Source organism: Lutra lutra, chromosome 4 (genome assembly GCF_902655055.1).
Source record: "Lutra lutra chromosome 4, mLutLut1.2, whole genome shotgun sequence".
Taxonomy (NCBI): domain Eukaryota; kingdom Metazoa; phylum Chordata; class Mammalia; order Carnivora; family Mustelidae; genus Lutra; species Lutra lutra.
In genome coordinates this window covers 196,977,034-196,999,974 of record NC_062281.1, presented here as the reverse complement: position 1 = coordinate 196,999,974, position 22,941 = coordinate 196,977,034, and the positions used below count along the sequence as shown (strand labels likewise).

The 22,941-nt window shown below is 48.4% G+C and overlaps 1 protein-coding gene across 4 annotated transcripts in view; it reads right to left on the bottom strand.

Annotated features, from left to right (window-relative positions):
* The window catches only part of GNB1 (G protein subunit beta 1), an 84,477-nt gene that overhangs the window by 27,981 nt on the left and 33,555 nt on the right, over window positions 1-22,941 (bottom strand). The gene's annotated exons all lie outside the window — the stretch shown is intronic.

Below are 22,941 nucleotides of genomic sequence, written 5' to 3'. Positions count from 1 at the left end.
CAGTCTCCTTAGACAGCATTCCTTAAACCAGACTCAAAGCAAAGTCTCCCTGTTAGACCAGACCTACCTTCCCAAGGGAATGCCGCAACTGGGGTTGTATTTCCGACCAAGAGCATGAACGTTACAGCAGTCATGGTTATGACCGATGTATCTCAAAGCTGAAGCTATAATTAGCAGCATCTCAAGCGCCTAAGCCTACGGTGAACGCCCGTACGCAAATATGGCTCCTCAAAGGGCCTCAACGTCCTGTGCAAACACACACCAGAGACTGTATGCAAAAGTGACAGCGTCAATATTACATACACCAGATATTTAATTCACAATAGTTATTTTCCTGAGACTGAAACCTATCTGGGGGAAACTGGAGGGGGCAGGAAGCATATATGTTAGAGTCCGCAGTCTAGGTAAATCTTCCTATTCTGCACAAAAGCATTTAGAATAAATTTACATGGTTTACATTACAGAAACTTGATGTATACTTACTGATGAAAACAAAAAATATCTTTCCCACTAAAGAGTATCTTTAAACAGTGTGTGTTTGAGTTCTTAGTTCTTGCTTTCAGCTGTGCTATCGATTCACAGCTATGAAAACAGGCCAGACAGGAGGCAGGGGGCGAGGGGTGTGTGTGCAGGACCTCCAGGAAGCAATCCCCCGTCGCCAGTCCTGACCTTCAATGACAGTCTGCAGAACCACCAAGAAAGGCCTTACAGGGACGGGACGGGACGGGATATGAAGGCGCCTCTGGGAAGGCGATACATGCTGACACACAGATTCAGAAATATTTCGGACCAAAATAGTTGTTTCTAAAGCCATTACTTTAAGTGGGAGCTGGAAGCATGTGGAAGGTTTCAAAGATACTTGGAGCCTCCCCGGTGAAAAGCAGCATTACCGAAGCTCGACGTGGAAGCGGCCGCCCTACAGACACTTTACCCGACGCCACTGGCTAGTGCTCTCGCCCATCTTCACGGACAAACACCTCAGAGCTGCAGCCTACAGACAGTAACATATGCAACAGGGACAGTGCCAAGAGAACAGGAGATAATTTCTAAAAGAGCTGGGAAGCTGGGATGACGTGTCCCCCGTGTTTGTGGACTGCTGCCGCCAGCCAGGACACCCTGCCACCGCTCCCGCGCGCGGATCCGAGCTACACGCCGCGCACACGGTCACGCGGCGCTGGGGGCTCTCACGCAGGCAGCAGCACCCCGCCCCGTGTCAGGGAACTGCTCTTGGTCTGTAAAGAAGCCCTTTGACTCAAGCCTTCCAAAACCAGTGCCGAAGAGAAGTAATTAATAGCTAATGGTTGGCGTGGGGTAAGCGGAGTTGTTACCTTTTTTTTTTTTTTTTAAAGATTTTATTTATTTATTGACAGAGAGAGGCACCCCGGAGTTGTTACTTTTACAAATAAATAAAATCTCTTAAAAAGACAGGAGGGGGCGCCTGGGTGGCTCAGTGGGTTAAGCCGCTGCCTTCGGCTCGGGTCATGATCTCAGGGTCCTGGGATGGAGCCCCGCGTCGGGCTCTCTGCTCAGCAGGGAGCCTGCTTCCCTCTCTCTCTCTCTCTGCCTGCCTCTCCGTCTGCTTGTGATCTCTCTCTGTCAAATAAATAAATAAAATCTTTAAAAAAAAAAAAAAAAAAGACAGGAGGGCGCCTGGGTGGCTCAGTCGGTCAAGCATCCAACTGCAGGTATCCGCTCAGGTCATGGCCTTGGGGTCCTGAGATGGAGCCCCGATCCGTGCTCAGTGGGGGTCCGCTGGAGATGCTCTCTCCCTCTGCCTCTGCCCTGCCTCACCACCCATCCCCAAGCAAGCTCTCCCTCTCTAAAATAAATAAATACAATTGTAAATTACTGGGACGCCTGCAGGGCTCAGGCAGTTACGGGTCTGCCTTCAGCTCCGGTCATGATCCCAGGGTTCTGGGACCGAGTCCTGCGAGTCCCTCGTCGGGCTCCTTGCTCAGCGAGGCGCCTGCTTCTCCTTCTGCCTGTTTCTGCCTGCTGTTCCCCTGCTTGTGCTCCCTCTCTCTGACAAACAAATAAATAAAATCTTAAAAAAACCACTTTAATTGTTAGTTTTAGTCAACAAACATAAATTCTGATTATAACTTCAACACTAAAAAGTTAAGGTTAATTTTTAAAGTAAGGACTAAAAACAGCAAACTCTTAGGACCTAGGTAAACAGGAAGTACTTTCTGAGATGCTGGGTCTTTAGATAAAAGACCCAAATTCTATTATTAGGTGGGATGACCCCTGAGATCTTAAGTTTAAGTACTTCTTTTAGTTAGATGTTCTTTTTAAACATATTATAGATGAATATATACATGACAATCACCCAGCTACATTGTTCAAAACTAGAGAAATGAATTAACTGAAAACCCAAGTGTCTGTATTTTTTTTTAAGATTTTACTTCTTTATTTGAGAGAGAGAAAAAGAGAGAGAGCACAAGTGGAGGGGAGGGGCAGAGGGAGAGGGATAAGCAGACTACTGTGGCCCGAGCCGAAGGCAGATGCTTCACCCACTGAGTCCTCCAGGTGCCCCTCCAAGTGTGTTTAAAACGAGAAGATCCATTTAATTCAGTTACCCCATAAAATTTCAGAAGCAATAACATCAATACTTGCTGGCTTGAATCTTTAGTCACAGGCAAAGCGAACAAAACCAGATCTATTTCTCTTTCATCAGTAAGTATCATAAATGACTAATGCTTTTACTTACAGAGCCCTCTATAATCAGTGTCCGCATCTGAGTCTCAAGAGAGAGACTCAAAATCCATGTCTGTTCATTTTCAAGAGAAGGATTACTCCTGTGGCTACTAGCAATAAAGACAAAAGTCCTTTCAGACCTATTTAATCTAGACAACTGGTCTGGTGAGAAAAAGTAACCTATGGTTAAGCACTTAAAAATCTTCTAAAATTACATGCTCTATTCTCGTCAAAGGTGTATTTTCTGAAATCAAATCTGGAAAAGAAGTTTTTTCATAGATGGACGGAGTTTCACTGATGAAGGGGCCCTCAGGGTGTCCAGCACACTGGCCTTACTGTCCCCGAGTGGGTGCTGCCCAGGACCACCTTGATGAGATGTGCGTGTACACCCTCTGCTCTAAGCTAATGGACACGTTCCTGGGGGTCACAGCCTGAGTGTGGCAGGTCAGCCAACAGCACCGTCACAGTCAGTGCTGCCCCAAAGAGAAACTGACACCCACAGGCAAGGAGCGCACACATTCAGACACCGGCGGAACTAAGAGGAAGCAAACAACTTCCCAATTCCCATAAATTAAAAGTTCACCCCAAATGCTCTTCTATGAGGACACAGTAAATGAAATAAACAAGGTACAGAACAGTGTATGTGTGATGGCATGTTTCTCTCTGTGCACAAAAAAGGACAAATATCTATGCTAGTGCGAGCAATGGTCTTTCTGCACACACGAGAGAACGCTAACAGGCTGTTTGCGGAGAACGAAGCAGGAACAGTGGGTCAGCTCTTCTCCACACTATCTTTTATACATACACGTGCTTTTTCTTTTTAAAATAATGTTAACAGGGGCGCCTGGGTGGCTCAGTGGGTTGAGCCGCTGCCTTCGGCTCAGGTCATGATCCCAGGTCCTGGGTTCGAGCCCCGCGTCGGGCTTTCTGCTCAGCGGGGAGCCTGCTTCCTCCTCTCTCTCTGCCTTCCTCTCTGCCTACTTGTGATTTCTCTCTGTCAAATAAATAAATAAAATCTTAAAAATAAAAAAAAAATAATAATAAAATAAAATAATGTTAACAGGTTACCTGGGCCCTGATGCCGAGAAGCACTCACACTGTTTGGTCCATACTCTTGGTTTAAAAAAAAAAACAAAAAAACAATGTTTTTTGTTAAAACATAACGTGTTTGTTAAAACACATTAATGATTAACATTAACTTTTAACTGGAAGAACTATTATGTATCACCACGAACAGTAAGGAAGATGGAATAAACACTTGGAAAATTGCCTGATGTATATTAAAACAAAAACAAAGTTGTGTAATAATTTTAGCTATTTTTTCAGAAAGATTTTATTTATTTACTTGAGAGAGAGAGAGAGAGGAAGGGAGAAAGCACAAGCAGCGGGAGCGGCCCGCAGAGGGAGAGGGAGAAGCCAGCTCCCCGAGGAGCAGGGAGCCCAAATCGCAGGACATGAGCCGAAGGCACACATGCAACCAACTGAGCCACCCAGGAGTCCCTAATTTTAGCTCTTTTGGAAGATTAAAATATATATTTTAGTGGAAAAAAATACATTTAAAAAGACTAATAGCATTTTGTTAGAATTATTGGTCATATTTTCCTCTTCATTTTCTGAACACTGATAATGCAGTTTATGTTATTTTGGTTAAAAGAAAATGTACATTTTAAAAGTCTTACTTACACGGAATCACTTTGCTTTTCTCTTCACTATCCTTAGGTCCCCAAAGCCTTCAGAAAACCCCACCAACGGGTCTCCGTGGCCGGGGTTCCTTCTCCCCTTGCTAAAGTCAAGGCTAAGCCCTGGCCGTGCTGACTCAGTGCATTTGCCCATCTAATCCAGTAAGACAGGACCTGCTGAGAGTTTCATATCTGTTCTTTATGACCCACATTGCCATTAGCTTTTATTTAGAACGTCTATCCTAGAAATACTTTTCATAGAAATTTAAATAACTTGAAAGTATATGATCTGCCCTAATTCAGATTATATCCAAAATCTTTGTAAGTCAAAGCATTAACACAAATTTTTTATTCAAATATCTCACATTTGCAACATAACGTGCTTCAGGTGGCCCCCATCACTTCCCTTCACTCTCATCAAGACCCCAGTAAGGTGTGGGAAGGAACTTCAAGGGTGCCCCCCCCAGTACCCCAGTCACTAACAATGACATTCACGCTGCAAGGCTTGTTAATGACAAAATGGCGTGATTATATCAAAAAATGATCCTTAGTTTTGGTTCTGACACATACTAGGAACGTGACACCAAATCACTTTTCCGTCCAATCCCTCCAGGAACGGTGTTACCCACATCACAGGGCTGAAATGAAAATTAAGTAAGACACAACTGGGATGTGCTCCGCAGGCCTTTCAGTGATTGGACTGTGAAGCACAGCTTTCAGCCGCCACAGTGTACACACGTGGTCTCACAGGCAAAAAGGAGACAGCCCGAGACGCCAGCTGCTGGCTACCCCTGGGCCCACGGTGCTGCACTGAACAGGACGGCTAGCACCTGTTAGCCTTTAAAATCAAAGTGCGAGTTATTTTACCCCAAAAGAGGGTTTATTTGGGAAGAGCAGAGAACTGCAATTCCGGACAAGCAAGCCACAGTAAAACCACAGGCAAGTCCAACAAATAAAGGGAAGGAACGGTGTTTTAGGGAGGAAGAAGGAAGGAAGGAGGAGGACGTTGGGAGGGCTGTTTGGAACAAAAGCCCATTGGAGAGAAGCAGGAGGTCAGGGTAGTAACGGTTTCTCACCAGTTGAGTTTCAGGGCCAGTGGAATTTTCTTTTTTTTAGAAGGCTCCACACTCAACCCCGAGGTCAAGAGTCATATACTCCATCAACTGAGCCAGTCGGGCACCCTAGGGCACTGGCTCTCTTGTAGGAGATACAATGCACCTCTTTTCCCACTGGGGCCTCTAAGCGATGATCTGCAACAGATACCCAGCGGTACCGGCTTTCTCTACCAACCGCCCCTTCTGGACCTCTAGTCCGTTTCAGCGAGGTCTCCTGCAATCTTCACATGCCTCTGAAACTCAATCAGGGAAGAAGCCGGCTACCTAGTTCAGCCACAGAAGTGCCCCCCGTCATCTCCAAGTCAAATAACCATTTTGAGGTAAAGAGTTTCTCATGAGGGGTGCCTGGGTGGCTCAGTGGGTTAAGCCTCTGCCCTCAGCTCAGGTCATGATCTTAGGGTCCTGGGATTGAGTCCCACATCAGGCTCCCTTGCTGAACAGGGAGCCTGCTTCCCCCTCTCCCTCTGCTGCTCCCCCTGCTTGTGCTCTCTTCTCCTTCTCTCACTCTCTGTCAAATAAATAAATTCTTAAAAAAAAAAAAAGAGTTTCACATGAGGAATTTAAACCGATTTCATCAGTTTGTCTTTTTCATTCAGAAAAAGAAAGTAGAGAAACCCTCCTTCCATTACATACTGCGCTAACACAACTGTGAGCAACACACGGTGGCAGAACAAGGACACCGTGCTCGAGGACAGGTGCTGTGCTGAAGCAGGTGCACAGAGCCAAGCACTGTGGCTCCCTGTCCCACAGAACTGGTCCGCAACCTCCGCACACTTGCAGGTGTACGCGAACTTACCCAACAACGGAACGCCATGTTTGAAGTTTGCTTTACAACCACCAAAATGGAAGAGAACAGGCAAGGGCAGACATAAATAGGACTGGTTGTGAGTTGGTCACTGCTGTAGTTTGATGATGAAGTTCCTATACGATTAACTTTTATATGCATTTCAATTTTCCAGTAGGACAGGTTTTTTTTTATGTTAGTAAATTTGTATCTTTTTTTTTTTTTAAGATTTCATTTATTTATTTGACAGAGAGACAGAGATCACAAGCAGGCAGAGAGGCAGGCAGAGAGAGAGAGAGAGAGGGAAGCAGGCTCCCCGCCGAGCAGAGAGCCCAATGCAGGGCTCGATCCCAGGACCCTGGGATCATGACCTGAGCCGAAGGCAGAGGCTCAACCCACGGAGCCACCCAGGCGCCCCGGTAACTTTGTATCTTGATTCAAAATCCAAATGTACAGACTTCAGAGAAAATAAGGAAAATGTGAATATGGCTGGTGTTTGGTGGCATGAGAGCTGAGCTCTTTCTTTGTTGTCACAGCAGGAGTAAAGGCCACAGTGTTGGAAATACTTCTTACTGCAGGGGAAATAAATTTTTATTTTTGAACCCCTGTGTTTCTTTTGCTTAAGATTAAAGGAAGGAAAAAAAAAAAAAAGAAAAAGAAAAAAAAGAAATACTTCTTACCGATGGGTGAGATGATGTGATTTGGGCATTTGCTTCAAAATACTCCAAGATAAAATGGAAGGAAGGAGGAAGATGATTAAATGAAATTGGCAAAACTCTATAAATGTTGGAGATGGGTGATTACATAATATTTTTTATTTACGTTTGAATATTCTTATAATAAATTTTTTCAAAGTCAGTATTTCTTGGTATTGTCTGACTACATTACGAATATGTGATGAATCTGTCATAAACCTCTTGATTTAAAAGCATGGGAGCACAGGGGCACTGGGTAGCTCAGTTGGTTGAGTGCGCACCTCCTGATTTCGGCTGGGGTCATGATCTCAGGGTCATGGGATCCTGCCCCAGGTCAGGCTCCAATGCTGAGTGGAGGTCTGCTTGGAATTCTCTCTCTTCTTCTTCTGCCCCTCCCATTCCCCCTGCTCACGCTCTCTCTCTCTCTCTCAAATAAATAAAATCTTAAAGAAAAAGAGTCTGGGAGCACAGGCATCCCCCACACAGATCACGCAGTGTCCTCACATATTTTCCTGCAATGACACAGACTGCCCCCCCTCCAGCTGGCTGCGAGGAAGACTCGACCTAGTAATCCCCAAATTTGTCTGAACAACCAAATGGTCAACCTTGGAGGTTTCTATATCCGTGTTTCAAAAGGGATAAAAATTAATATTACATTTTGATGATATATTACCATGAAATTAGCTTCTACGAAATAGCAGATATCAGAATATTCAATGAAATAAAAAGTAAAACGTGACTAGTTTACGGGGAACCAAATGGTAATGAAGATGCAGAAAGGAAATGCAATCACATGTGACACCCTCATTTGGCTCTGGCTTAGCGATCCGGCAAACTTTTACATGATATTTGCAAATTACTCTATTAGGACGCAGTTTATTTAAATAGTCTGCCCTCAGCATCTCGGATGTCTCCTCAGATTTCCCTGCAACTCAGTTTTCTGACGCAAATTTCAAACAGTCCTCCACTCAGGTAAGTGGCTTCCTATTAGGTAAAGCACACACAGAACACTTCTACTTGGCACATTTTACACTTATGGACAATGCAGTATAATTTTTTTCTTAACTTACTGTTTAACCCCATTCAAAGAGGATCCCCTAAAGCATTAGGACAATGTAAAAAACTTAATCATCTTCAGTAGAAGTAACTTCATACAACAATCATGTTAGTCTCATAAACAGAAAAATAAGACACAAGAAACAATCTCTACATACACTGAAATACCTATTAGCTCTACAAACAGTCTGACCATCCCGGGGTCCCCAGCAGACACTCCAGAAAATAGGAGGAGCCTCACTCACTTCAGTTTACTACCTTTGAAAAATAATGGTTCTTACAGTTTTCAAATGACAACAAAACCTACAGCAGATAATTCAATTCATAAAGTCACTGACGGCCAAATGCCACTCACACTCACACTGAATTTGTGGGAAGTCAACACGTCCTTCTAGAAGTCCATGCTCAACCCCGAGACAGCGCAGTGGAAAAGCCCGCCACCCTGTGAGCAGCGGTACCACCCCGACGTGTACACCCTCCACTGCCCAGGTCCCTGCCGGGGCTCGAGTGATGAGTCACCACGGGGCTGTGCACACTAGAAAGAACTACTGTGTGACAAAAATCAGCCGTGCACCCGGCAGCAGCAGGAAGGCAAGCGAGCTGCGGGGACAGCGTCGAGCACAGTTTCTCACGACCAGCAGTAAGACCAGTCACTGTTGTAAGACACCCCGACCCCTGTGTGCGCAGAGATGTGCCTGACGGAGAAGGCACCAGTATCGATAACTACAAATTCCAAGGTTCCAGGGCGCCTGGGTGGCTTAGTCCTTAGGCGTCTGCCTTTGGCTCGGGTCATAGTCCTGGGGTCCTGGAATCGAGCCCCATGTCCAGCTCCCTGCTCGGCGGGAGGCCTGCTTCTCCCTCCTCCACTCCCCCTGCTTGTGTTCTCTCTCTCTCACTGTGTCTCTGTCAAACGAATAAATAAAATCTTTATTAAATAAATAAATAAATTCATTCCTAGGTTCCTTGAAACCCATTGGTCATAAGGCACTATTCACCTACACGTGCAAGTTACTTGCAGGCTGCTATGCAATGCCACGTTTAAAAATTACTAGAAAGAGGGGCACCTGGGTGGCTCAGTGGGTTAAAGCCTCTGCCTTCGGCTCAGGTCATGATCCCACGGTCCTGGGATCAAGCCCCATATCGGGCTCTCTGCTTGGCAGGGAGCCTGCTTCCCCCTCTCTCTGCCTGCCTCTCTGCCTACTTGTGATTTCTCTCTGTCAAATAAATAAATGAAATCTTTGAAAAAAAAATTACTAGAGGGCGCCTGGGTGGCTCCGTGGGTTAAGCCGCTGCCTTTGGCTCAGGTCATGATCTCAGGGTCCTGGGATCGAGTCCCGCATCGGGCTCTCTGCTCAGCAGGGAGCCTGCTTCCCTCTCTCTCTCTCTCTCTCTGCCTGCCTTTCTGTCTACTTGTGATCTCTCTCTGTCAAATAAATAAATAAAATCTTTAAAAAAAAATTACTAGAAAGAATTTATACTTCAGAACATATTAAAATTAAATCTAGGAGCACCAGGGTGGCTCAGTCGGTTGAGCACCTGCCTTCAGTTCAAGTCAGGTCCCAGGACCACAGGGCCACAGGACCACCACAAGTGGTCTTACTGTACGACTTAGTGTGCGACTGCTTGTTGAAGTCCTTAAGAGGAAGTGGGTGCTGCAACCGCCATCCTCTTGGGTCGAGGTGCTGCTCCTTCACGGAATCCAGACCTGAGTCTGCGGTGCCTTGTCTGACTGGTCCTGATGGAGTTTCGTCTTTTCGCCTTGACACCCCAGTGAAAGGTGCCTCCCGCTGGGCAGGGCAGCCACACCTGCCACAGGCTGACCTCTGAAGGTGGCTGGCCTCAGGGCCACAGTGGTGGTGCCACGCACGCATCTTCCTGTGGCACTTTCCAAATGACAGCATCCCCCTGATGATCTCCCCTCTGCAGCCGAGACCCGAGCCCAGAAGGTACTCCTTTATTCTCTAGCTGTACTAAATAACCTTAAACCCAGGCTTATTTAAACACCTGAATTAGACAAGAACTTGAAACTTCGTCCACCTCCTATTTCTGCCGACAGAACACCAAACGGAACCTGGAGGACCCTTTGGGGACCTCCCAGCACTTGACAGAGCCCAAGGGAGCTGAGCCTCGACGCTCCCTTGTAGTGCTGCTGCTCGAAGGGGGCCTCAGGGAAGGGAAAGAGAGCACCGGCCCAGCTCCGTTTCCTACACAGTACCCGCCCAACCAGGCCCAGGAAGCCAAAGAAGTATGACATGCTGACAACACCTTGTCTCGGCCCAGGAGCGTCGAGGGACATTCTTCTCACTCTCCAGCCCCTTGACAAGCGTCCCTCATCTTCGAGCAGCCCCGCCCCCAAGACACAACTCCCCTCCATGTGCCCCTTCCAGAGCCAGACGTCCATAGGGGCTCACCCTCGGAGACTCTCTCCACCTGTGCCCAGACTGCCCTTACGCTCGCCGCGAGGCCGCTTGATCCTCCTTCCCGCCTGGAGGCAACGGCCAAGGTTTGTCCACAGTCTGAAAAGCGAGCCATGAGAGCAGAAACACAACCGTACAGGCTGTATAAATACGTTCCTGTTGACAACGGTGTACGTGATCTGACACCCAAGGAGCCAACGTCCAGGTAAGCAGAGCCGTCTCCGCTGCTCCTCTCAGAACGGACTGTGAACTCAGACAGCCTGCAGCTCGCATCTCCCCCCAAAATTACAGAAACCAAAAGCTTGACTCACACTCATCAATGTCTATTAACTTCTTCTGAATATGTCTTGATTTGCCCCCAACAGCTCTGTGATTCTTCGCCATCAGATCACTTCTGTCGCAGTGGGGAGCAGGTGCAGGCTGGCTGATCAGAGAGATCAGGCGTCATGTCCAGTCCGCGTCCAGAGAAGGAGAGCTCCTCTCTCCTCAGCAGCACTCCTGGCCTTGCTCTACAAGCACCTTACATTCGCTCACTAAGCACCTGCCACGGACAGAGGTCGCTGTGGTGAAGACACAAACGCCCACCCTCAGGCGCCAGTCTGAAGAGGCAGAGCCAAACGTCCTTTTGAGGGTCTGACTCAGGGCGTCTTGATGATTTTACCACATGGACACCTCCCACTTGAGGTAGAAGCGGATTTACGATCCACTCCCAGGTCACAGATGTGACCGAGGAGCACAAACTGTGTCCTCACCATCACGGGAAGAGGTCCTACCGAGTGTACACGTGGTCACCAAGAGAGGCGGATACGATCCCAAATGGCCACAATTCCAACGGAGCCTACCCTGGAGTTACCCCTGCCGGGCGCCCTAAGCAGGCTGACTGGCTCGCAATGCTCGCAGGACCGTAAAACAACGCTTCACTTCCTTGTCACCTGCACGCACACAGCACCCCACCGGGGCAAGCTCTCGGACACTGACGCGACGGAAGTTAGCGGCTCAGGCCAGCCTTCCGACCAGGAGAGCTGCGCGCAGGCCTTTCTGCTCACGGTCACACGCGCACTGCGGCCAGAGATCTTAGCTTCTCCACTTCTAGGGGAAGCACCTTTAAATTGCTTTCCAGGGGCGCCTGGGTGGCTCAGTGGGTTGTGCCTCTGCCTTCAGCTCAGGTCATGGTCTCAGGGCCCTGGGATCAAGTCCCGCATCAGGCTCTCTGCTCCGCGGGGAGCCTGCTTCCCCCTCTCTCTGCCTGCCTCTCTGTCTACTTGTGATCTCTGTCAAATAAATAAAATCTTTTTTTAAAAAATTGCTTTTCCAGCTAAATGCCATCAATTCAGGAGAGCCCACTCATCAGGGATAAGAGTTTCTGGGTGTCCTCTGCAGCCCCCACCCTCACGGGCTCTTATACCCCACCCAGTCAGCTCGCCAGTGCTGTCCAGCAGAAACACAACGTGAACCACACGTGGAGGTTTTCATTTTCCCGTACCCATATTAAAAAAGTAAAAAAAAAAAAAAATCGGTCAATGTTAATTTAATTTTATTTGTAAAGATTACTTATTTATTCACTTGACAGAGACACAGCGAGAGAGGGAACACAAGCAGGGGGAGCTGGGGAGGGGGAGCAGGCTCCCCGCCAAGCAGGAAGCCCCATGCGGGGCTCGATCCCAGGACCCTGGGATCGTGACCGAAGCCGAAGGCAGAGCCTTAAAGACTGAGCCACCCAGGCGCCCGTGGGTTAACGTCAATTTAGTAATATATTTATTTAATCCGACATACCAAAAATGTTATTTCAACATGTAAACAATATAAAACAATTACAAACGGGTATTTCATGCTCCTTTGTCATACGAAGTTTTTGAAATCGAGTGTGTGTTTTACATTTCCATTTGGACCAGCCTTACTCCAAGTGCTCCTCAGTCAACACATGGCCAGCGGCCACCAACTACCACAGGGGCCAGCACAGCACCGAGCCCTGCCTCCCCTCTTCCCTCCAGTGGGAGACTCTCATCTGGGGATGGATTCACTTCAGCGTCGTTCTAGAATAGCAGGAACCAGGCTCTCCCTCCACAAAGCCAACCTCTGTCCTCCGAGTCAGAAACCGAGAGAGGCGCATCCCCATTCGTATCTGCTCAGTCCTACGCCCCCGCTTCCAGCACCTCCTCGAACCAGGCCCCGTCAGCCGCCCAGCAGCCGGCAGTCAGGGCTAACAGTGACCGGGGTAGGAGGCTGCAGAGCTGCTGGAGACTGGCAGCACGGGCAGCTCAGGGAACCAGATGGAAGACCAGGGTGAGTGGGTGCTGGAGAGCGGGCAGGAGTTCCCCTCCCTGAGGCTCTGTCTCTCTCTGGAGTCACAGGAAAGGGCCAGTGAGCCTTTCTCCTGACCCCGTGTCTGGCGCCCCACGGAAACCCACCTGTGCCGCTGCACTCTCCCCTGCGTCTCGCCCGCGGAGCCTGTACCGTTGCTGTGCTCCCAGCGTGGAGCACAGAACCCAGCACACCCTATGGGATCAAAATCGTTCAGTCAACCCAACCCCTGCAAAACTGCTGAGGCCAAACAAGAGGCTGCACTTTACTTATCTCAGAGCCAAACGTCATACGCAATTAACATGTTTGAAGAAACAAATGGCACACATCCAGAAGAAAGGTCCGGCAGGGAAGGGTGGTGAGAGCTGGACACACGATGGAGGGAACGACCTCAAGCACGTGGGAGAGGCTCTCACCCCCAAGTTCTGGGCCGATGTGCTAATTGCACTCCATCATACAATCTGTTCTTACAACTACTTCCTGAAACGAGGAGGAACACCACCGGGTCTCCCCCAGAAACTGTCTCCATGAGCCTCTGCACGTCCAGCCGACTGAACAGGACCGGCCGGCTGGGGACAGCGCGGCTGCCATGCGCTTGGGTCCTGCTCATGCAGGGTCCCAGTCCTGACCCTCTCGTCGCAGGTGGCCTCTGCTAAGTGCCTAACCTCTCTCTGCCTCTGCTTTTCGGTCTCAAAGTGGAGACAGTTACAGGACGGACACCTTACATGCTATGAGGGATCAATGAGAAGCCATGTGAGGCCTTTAAAACCTGAATGGACTACAGTAAACCCTCCCTAAGTAGGACTTGTAAGAGTAGTAGCAAAACATTTTAGCCTGAAATTACTTAAGAAAACTACCTCCTCCTTCACCTGCCGGACTTCCTGGCCAGTCAGCGGAGTCGGCAGAGACCAAGAACACAACGGAAAGCGTCAACCTGTGAGGTACTGGGGTTCACCCAGCAGAGATGAGACTTGCTCGCATCGCTTTCTAATTGTTCGTTTAGTTTTTAAAACATAAAATATCCTCATTGAAATGCAAGTTACACAATAAATATGTACCACTTAATACCTAACACACGGACACATCTCTGAAACCAGCCACACAATTCAGGTAACGAACATGTCCGTCATCCTCTGTGCCCCTCTGGAATCCCACCCCTCCCCAGGTGCCACCCATCTGCTTTCTGTCACCACGCACCAGCGCACAGCTCCCAAAATTTGGGCACACGGAGTCCTACAGTGTGTAGTTTCTTACGGTCTGGCTCTGCCTGCTCGGTGTTATTCTGACACTCATCCGTGCTGCCGCGTGCCCAAGTCTTATACGGACGTCTCCTTCCGTTTCTGTTGGGGACACACTGAACAGGGAGCATATATGGAGGCACATGCTCAGCACTGTAAGAAACTGCCAAACTGTCTTCAAAGTGCTTGCACCGTTTCCCTCTCCCACCAGCAGTGCCTCCGAGCCCAGTTCCTGTATGTCCTCATCAGCACTTGCCATGACCACCCGTTAGTCCGTCTAGGAGCTGGACCGTGGTGTCTCCTTACGGACTAAATTTCCATCTCCCAACAGCTAACGATTGTGGCTTTCCCTTTCCTTTTTTTTTTCTTTAAGATTTTATTTGTTTTGGGGGCACCTGGGTTGCTCAGTTGTTAAGCGTCTGCCTTCAGCTCAGGTCATGATCCCAGGGTCCTGGGATCGAGCCCACATCGGGCTCCCTGCTCAGCAGGAAGCCTGCTTCTCCCTCTCCCACTCCCCAGCCTGTGTTCTCTCTCTCGCGGTCTCCGCCAAATAAATAATAAAATCTTAAAAAAAAAAAAGATTTTATTTCAGAGTGAGCGAGTGAGCGTAAGCAGGGAGGAGGGCAGTGGGGCAGTGGGAGAACCAGACTCTCCGCTGAGCAGGGATACCCGACACGGCACTCGATCCCAGGACCCTGGGATCAAGACCTGACCTGAAGGAAGAGGACTGACCGACTAAGCCCCCCACGCACCCTGGCCATCTTTTCAATCATGCTTCTCTGCTCTCGCTCTCTCTACTCTCCACTGAAGTGTCTGTTCGCATCACTTGCTTCCTTCATACTGAGTTTTAGGAGTTCTTTATTTCCTCTGTACACAAGTCGTCTAAGATGTGTCACGCACTACCTCGTGCGCCAGCCTGTGGCTTGTCTTTCCATGTTGTTAACAGTGTCTCTGAAGGAGCAGAGGCCTTTTAATCTTGACAAAGTCTAATTTATAAATGTTCTCTTTTATGGCTTTTATCTTTGATGTCATAATTAAGAAATCTTTGCCAAACCTGAAGTCTTAACAATCTTCAATGTCTTCTAGTTAGGGTGACTTTGAGGTTCACTTTGAGTTAAATTTTGTCTACAGCGCCAAGTTCACCTTCTGCATAGGGATGACCAATTGTTCAAGCAATGAAGTCACTTAATTTAGTTTTGGGGGTTTTTTCGTTTGTTTTTAAAGATTTTACTTAATTATTTGAGAGCGAGCACGTGCGCACATGAGAGAGTGGGAGCACAGAGAGAGGGGGGAAAAGCCTGATGCGGGGCTCGATCCCAGGACCCTGAGATCATGACCTGAGCCGAAGGCAGCGGCTTAACCATCTGAGCCACAGACGTGTTCCTAATTTAGTTTTGCTTTTTAAAATTCCTTTGACTTGGGCTGTCTGGGTGGTTCCGTCTGTTAAACATCCGACTCTTGGTTTCAGCTCAGGTTGTGATCTCAGGGTTGTAGAATCAAGCCCTGAGTTGGGCTCAGCACCTCAGCAAGGCGTCTGCCTGGGATTCTCTCCATCCCCCTCCCCTTCTGCCTTCTCTCCAGGTACACATGCATGCACGCCTTCTCTCAAATAAATAAAATCTTTTAAAAGAAAGAATTCTTTCAACTTACAGAGTTCCAAGAATTACAAAAAGAACTGTACCCTCAACCAGACCCACTGAGCCCTGACTCTGTGACACATTTGCTGTACTGCTCCCACTTCACACAAATTTATAGGGAGTTTTCTATGAGTCACGTGGCTTTCCTTTTACCTGCACAATCTACCGTATTCCAACCAAGGTCTGATTTGAAAAATGGCTCTCCTGCTTTCTAATGAAAACAGCTGGAGAAATCCCGCCCTGTTCAGAAAGCTGGGACTTTAGCTCTTCCTTCTGAACACTGGATACAGCCTTTCAAAAAAACATGCTTCTCAGGAACAATCTGCTCTGAAAACCAACTATAAGCTTAAAAAAGAGATGGGCAGGGACGCCTGGGTGGCTCAGTTGGTTAAGCAGCTGCCTTCGGCTCAGGTCATGATCCCAGCGTCCTGGGATCGAGTCCCACATCGGGCTCCTTGCTCTGTGGGGAGCCTGCTTCTCCCTCTGCCTCTGCCTGCCACTCTGTCTGCCTGTACTTGCTCTCTCTCTCTGGCAAATAAATAAATAAAATCTTTAAAAAAAAAAAAAAAAAAAGAGACGGGCAAAACTGTACAAAAACCAGGTATTTAAAATAAGAAACCCTGAAGAAATTTAAACATTGTGCTTTAAAACCTGACAGGATCAACTGCACCAGCATTACCTTAATTCAGAAGTGCTTCTGGTCTGGTCTCCAATGCATGAAAAATCGTCTGCAACAGACAAAAAAGGCTCTCCATGCACTGCATCCAGGCTGCAACGACCTACATTCCACACGGCTGAAGGAGCACATGAACCCATCCCTTCCCTACTACCATTTCTTGTCCCACGTCATTTTGCTTAGCACTTTGTATTAACTTAGTATTTGGCTTTTCAGGGTGGAAAAGAACTCTGATCTCAGTTTCTTTCTAAAAATTCCTTAGCAATGCCTCCTGGAAAATACATTGAATCCTACTGAATCCAACTATAAAAATTACAGTAACAGTAAAAACCACCACTGCAGTTCCAGAAGCTTCTAAAGTACCGTAACCCAGACTCTGCCATCAGACATGTAAAGGAATGCATCTGAATCTCAAAAGGAGGCCTGGACACTTTCCAAGTGTGGCTGGTCTACGGGGGCACAGGTGCCACTCCCACCACCAGCCCTAGCCCTGGTGGCCAGGAGGCCCCCCTAGAAGAGCTCCCAACTCTCCTCTCCCAGTACTGCAGCCAGAACAAAAGCACCCTTAATTCTAGATTTCTTCTGGAATATCTGCTTGTTCTTTCTCAGAAACTAAGTTTCAAAACACTTACATAGGCTTCTGTGATCGCTCCAAATTAAAATGTGTGTGAAAAGTCCCATTCTGGACGTTTCAAGGATTACCACCTGCCTGCTGATGGATTCACTATCTCCTGCATCTAAAACTCCCAGCCACACACCTAGTCTGGAGGCCAGGAGAGGTATTAACACACTGAAATGGCCCCCAGTTCAACTGTTAATTCTAAAGCATTTATTTAACAAAAATAGCTTTATTTTGGAATTATGTTACATATGTAATGAGCAAACACAAGCTTTTCTGTCAATACGAGTAAGTGTGGAAAGAAAACAGTATGGTACGGAGGTTCTTCAGAAAGTTAAACTCAGATTTGCCATGTGATCCAGCAAGACCACTCCTAGCCATGTGTCCCCCAGAACTAGAAACCAGTCCTCACACATGCACACATCTCACAGCAGTGCTACGCACAATGGCCAAGAGCTCAGTGTTTATCAATAAATAAATGGATGGGGCGCCTGGGTGGCTCAGTGGGTTAAGCCTCTGCCTTTGGCTCAGGTCATGATCCCAGGGTCCTGGGATCGAGCCCCACATTGGGTTCTCTGCTCCACAGGAAGCCTGCTTCCTCCTCTCTCTCTGCCTGCCTCTCTGACTACCTGTGACCTCTGCCTGTCAAATAAGTAAAACCTCAAAATTTTTTTAAACAAATAAATGGATAAAGTGTAGTATAGCCGCACACTGGAATATTACTCAGCAGTGAAAAGGAGTTAAACACTGGTGCGCACTACCGTATGGCTATTCCCTGAAAATATTATGCTGCCTGAAGAAGCCAGATGCAAACAATCACAAACTGTGTGACTCCACGTGTATGAAATATTCTGTTTACATGAAAGAGGCAAATGCACAGAGACAAAATGCGGGGGTTGCTAGGGGTTCTGTGTACATGCGTGTGGGATGAACACTGCTCAACAGGTATAGGGCTCCCCAGGGAAAACAAAAAACCTTCTGTAGTAAGACGGAGCTGATGGTTATACAACACAGTGAATGTGCTAAAAGCCACTACGTGGTTCACATTTAATAAAATGTGCCACAAAAGGTACTTAGAAGAACACCTAAATCAGAGGGTATGGAAGTGGAAGCTGGGGATTAGTCAGCGAATGGCAGCCAACGGGCTGTCACAAACCCTCAGAGGGTAGCGCTCGGGCACGCACACCCACACTGTCACTGAATTACCAAGTTTAAAAGTGGGCAATCTTAACGACTGGAGTTTTAGGCTGGGTCACTCTCTCTGGTGAGGGCTGTCCTATCCACCATGGGATTTTCAGCAGCACACCCTTCCCCAGCGTGACAACCCAAACCATCTCCAGACACCACGAGATGTCCCTGAAGACAGTATGAGCCCGGATAAGAGCTTCTTCAAACTGGTTGTCACAATGACCCATCTCCAAATGCAAACCCCTTCAGGCACTTGCCACATCAAGAGACAAGAGGGAAAAAATTAAAATGGAAAAATGTATCAGTTTGCTCTGATTCAAATCCCTAGACTGTCTCGTGGCTCAAGGCATGAAACAAAGTTAAAGTTCCTTATTTTTCTTTGGAAGAAGGAAAAGGGAAGCCAACCCTCCACGAGCATCTGTCTACCACACAGCTCCTGAGGGCACAGCCACAGTGGGACGAGGGGCATGGGGACCCCTGCCAAACCGCCTCAGCCTGCATTCACGTGTACAGCCGACTGGACTCTCTTCTGGTTAAAAATCAGACCCAAGTGGGGCTCTTTTTCTGACTACCCAGCCCAGACCACTGTCCCAGACAGCAGCACACATTAATGTCATCCAAAACCAGGAGCAAGCATCAGCCTCGCAGAAAATCTGGAAACTGGGGATTTAGCGAAACCAAAGCCTATGTTTGACAACACTACTCTCCCTCCTGGAGGTAAAGGAAGTGGAGAGACAAGGCGCATCTTCAAACGGAAGGCAGATCGTAGAGGCTGTCGAAAGGGTGCCCGGGGCCCACAAGGGGGTCGGGGAGCAGTGGCTGGTCAGACGTGAGAAAAGATGGTTCTCAGGGCAGGCAGGGACGGACCCTCCCCGGTTACTCTGAAGTCTGGCTACATGGGAGGGGTGCTGTTGCTGAAGTGGAATTAAGGGGGCACATATGCATGCTGAATTTTTCTCTCATCTTTTTAGGAAGCAATCCACAAGGGAAGTTGGAGGAAGATAAGGGAATACAGGCATAAAATTTAAAAAAAAAAAAAAAAAGGCCAATTATACAACCAATTCTAGTAAAAATTTAAAATATATAAAATTCAAGTCCTACATTTAACAAAGTAATACAAATGTCCCATCAATTTAAAGAGCAAACCAAACTTTTTTTTTAAAGATTTTATTTTTATTATTTATTTGACAGAGAGATACAGTGAGGGGAACACAAGCAGGGGGAGTGGGAGGGAGAAGCAGGCTCCCCGCCCAGCAGGGAGCCCAATGCGATCCCAGGACCCTGGGGCCATGACCTGAGCTGAAGGCAGACACTCAATGGCTAAGCCACCCAGGTGTCCCCAAACCAAACATTTTTAATGACCCAAACAAACAACTCCTCACCCACCCGATCCTGCTGCTTTGAAACTCTTCTCTCGGCGGTGGCAACTCCGCTAGAAGGCAGGAGCCCTGCGGTGTCTCTCTCTCGGTGGTGTCTCTCTCTCGTCTCCTGCACACAAATCTACCTGCAGAAGCTAACACGGTGCAAAGCTTCCAGACCCTTCCATCGCAAAAGGACCAGACCGCTGCACACGACACCCCTTCCTTCCCAGCACATTCTCAGGCTGCCTTTGACTACACCTCAAACACTAGTCTCTGAAGATGCGCTGGCTTTATTTGATTTATGGATCAAATCCCTTGAACATCCATCCACTCACTCGAATACTCTTAATGCCTGGGAAGTAATAGGCCAGTACGCTGGGTGCTGGGAACACCAGCCAGAACAGGCATGCTTAGCCCAGCTGCCCACAAGGGTCTCACAGGTAAGGGGAAAAAGCATGGGACACTGTCCTATGATGCACAGAGAGGGAAAAAGAGAGGGGCTCTACCCACAGAAGCTGAACTAATAAAAATCCTAAGGGCTAGTTTCACTCAGGCCTCTGTGATCCACATGAAGTCCTGGAAGCTAGCACAGCCCAACCTGCGCCACTGGTGAATGGCCAGGATGGGACTCCAAGGCTCAGGGAGGAAAGAGGGAGGCGGAGCGTGCAGCTGATCCCCGCTCCAGGCTCAGAGGGAAAGACGCGTGCCAGTGTGGGCAAGGCCGCTTGACAAGAAAAGGAGGGGTGGGTGGCAGACTCAGTGACCGTGGGCACCACGGCTCACTCAGCAGAGATGCCCAAAGGCAAAGGGGGCTGTACGTTAAAATCCTCAGAGCAGATTTCCAAAGATGGAATTATTATGTCAAAGATTATGTAACTTTTGAAGGCTCTTGAAAAAACTCAGCTGAGGGGCACCTGGGTGGCTCAGTCAGGCAAGCGTCCGACTCTTGGTTCCAGCTCTGGTCATGCATGACCTTAGAGTCACACGCTGGCCTCCGCACTCAGAGCCAGCTTGGGATTCTCTCGTCCTCTGTCCCTCCCCCACGAGCGTGCAAGTGCACTCTCTAATAAATAAATAAGTCTTTTTAAAAAAGAGTCGCTAGGGGCATCTGGGTGGCTCAGTAGGTTAAGCATCTGCCTTCCACTCAGGTCATGGTCCCAGGGTCCTGGGATGGAGCTCTGTTGGACTCCCTGCTCAGCAGGGAGTTTGCTTCCCCCTCTGCCCCTACCCCCACTCTTGCTCTCTCTCAAATAAGTAAAATCTTTTAAAAAAATTAATATAAGTTTTCTTTTAAAATGCTCTTGACTTGGGGCACCTGGGTGGCTCAGGTGGTTGGGCAACTGCCTTCGGCTCAGATCATGACCCCGGAGTCCCTGGATCGAGTCCCTCATCGGGCTCCCAGCTACGCGGGGAGTCTGCTTCTCCCTCCAACCTTCTCCCCTCTCATACTCTCTCTCTCTCTAATAAATAAATAAAATCTTTTAAAAATAATAAAAATTAAAAAATAAAGCCCTTGACCTTATCTAACAAAAGATGTGATTACCTGCAGATCAAACGCGGAAATTACTGAGTTTCTGTCCCCCTCAGCTGGAGCAGCTTCTTCAGCAGCCGGGAAACTCTGTGACCTACCAACGCCATCAGCGAGTGCACTTTGTTTCTAAGGCCACTGTGGGAACCAGATGAGTCAATATTTCATGTTTAATTTTTGTATTTAACTTCTCCTTTTAACAATGTCTCAGTGTCTTTTTCTCAGGCTGGCTGGAGATTTATCAATTTGTTCCTTCCAAAACACCAATTTTCAGTGTCACTGATCTTCTCTGCCATCCTTGTTTTCACTTCCACAAACTTCTCCTCTTACCTTCATTACTTCTTCCTTCTGCCTGCGGTGCGCTCACCGTGCCTTCTGGCATCAGAAAGTGGAAGCCCCGCCGGCGGAGGCCGCGCCTGTTGCCACGGCACGCGCGTCACCCCATCACAGCCCCCGCGGCCCCGCTCTTACCGAGCCCCACAAATGCCGAGGTGTGTGTTTCACTTTCCTTCAAATCAAAGTATTTTCAAATTTCCCTCATGATGTCATCTTTGACTTGTTTGATCTCTGGAGAGCTGAGGATTCTCTAGGCCCCGATCCGTGGTGATCTCAGTGTAAATCAACGGCCAGCACGGTTATCCCGAAGCCCCGTCTCACAGTGCCCACATCCCGGTCACTCCCCAGCGCGTTTCACTGGCTTCTCCCTCAACGGCGACCGATTTCTGGGTACCGCGCCGTGTCTACTGAGGACCCGAGGAGCGCGGCAGCCACAGAGGCAGGCAGCGTGTGTGGGCGCGGACAGCCAAGGCCACCCCGCCTCCGCCCGAGCCGCGTCTGCGCTCACGATGCGCAGTGCACGGCAGGCTTCGGACCGCTCCCCTGGTACGGTGCCTTAACCTTCACGCCAAAACATTTGTCTCGCAAATGACTGGCTAAAAAAAGAACTTCCACGTCTGCTGCAGAAAAGCAAACCATCCAGCCTGTGCTCAAAATTCAGATTCACATCAAGACGTAGATGAACGCGAGCTGCTTCGGTGTGCGGGGACCCTTCGTGTGGGCAGAACACCAACACCTGCTCCAGGGCACTGGAACCCGAGAGAGCGCACGGAGGGCGCAGCGACAAGCTCGTGGCCTATACCAGTGTGCACGCGGTCTCCGGCTCACTCCGGGCAGAGAGCACACCTTGCCCCACAGCTACGAAGTCCTAACCACCCCGCGCCCGCAAGCCGGGCGCCGCCTTGCTTCCACCGCGCTTCCAGAGGCTCCTCTGCGACTGTCTTCGGGGACGACACTGAAGATTCTGCACAAAACCCGCACCTGCCTGTAAACACCCCAGCCAGACTTCCAAACTCACCCTGCGACGACTTCATGCAGTGACACGCTGAGAATCTCACATGTATACTTACTTCTTCTCAAGCCCTGAGATGTGTAAGAACATTCTGGAGCTGCTATCCCAACCATCTCAGTGTGGGGGGAACCCAGCTGTGTATTAAGGTATGCAGGGGATGTGAGAAGCACATTTAAACACTTGTGGGGGCACCTGGGTGGCTCAGTCGTTAAACCTCTGCCTTAGGCTCAGGTCATGATCCCAGGACCCTGGGATCAAGCCCTGCGTGGGGCTCCCTGCTCAGCGGGAAGAAGTCTGCTTCTCCCTCTCCCACTCCCCCTGCTTGTGTTCCCTCTCTCGCTCTCTTCTCTCTCTCCCAAATAAATAAAATCTTAGTGCCTACATGAAATAGTTTTCGCTGACCCTAATTGCTAAAGTAATAAATTTCCGAACATGTTCAGTTGTTTTTTTCGTTATCCTGTATTCCTGTGTTCGTTAGAAGTGTTGTTGTTTTTTTTTTTTACATCTCACTGTGGTTTCTACATGGGACAAAGTAAATCTTTCAAGGAAGAGTTATGCTGGAAAAGCTTTATTTTTTACAGAAGGGTATTGATTATGCAATA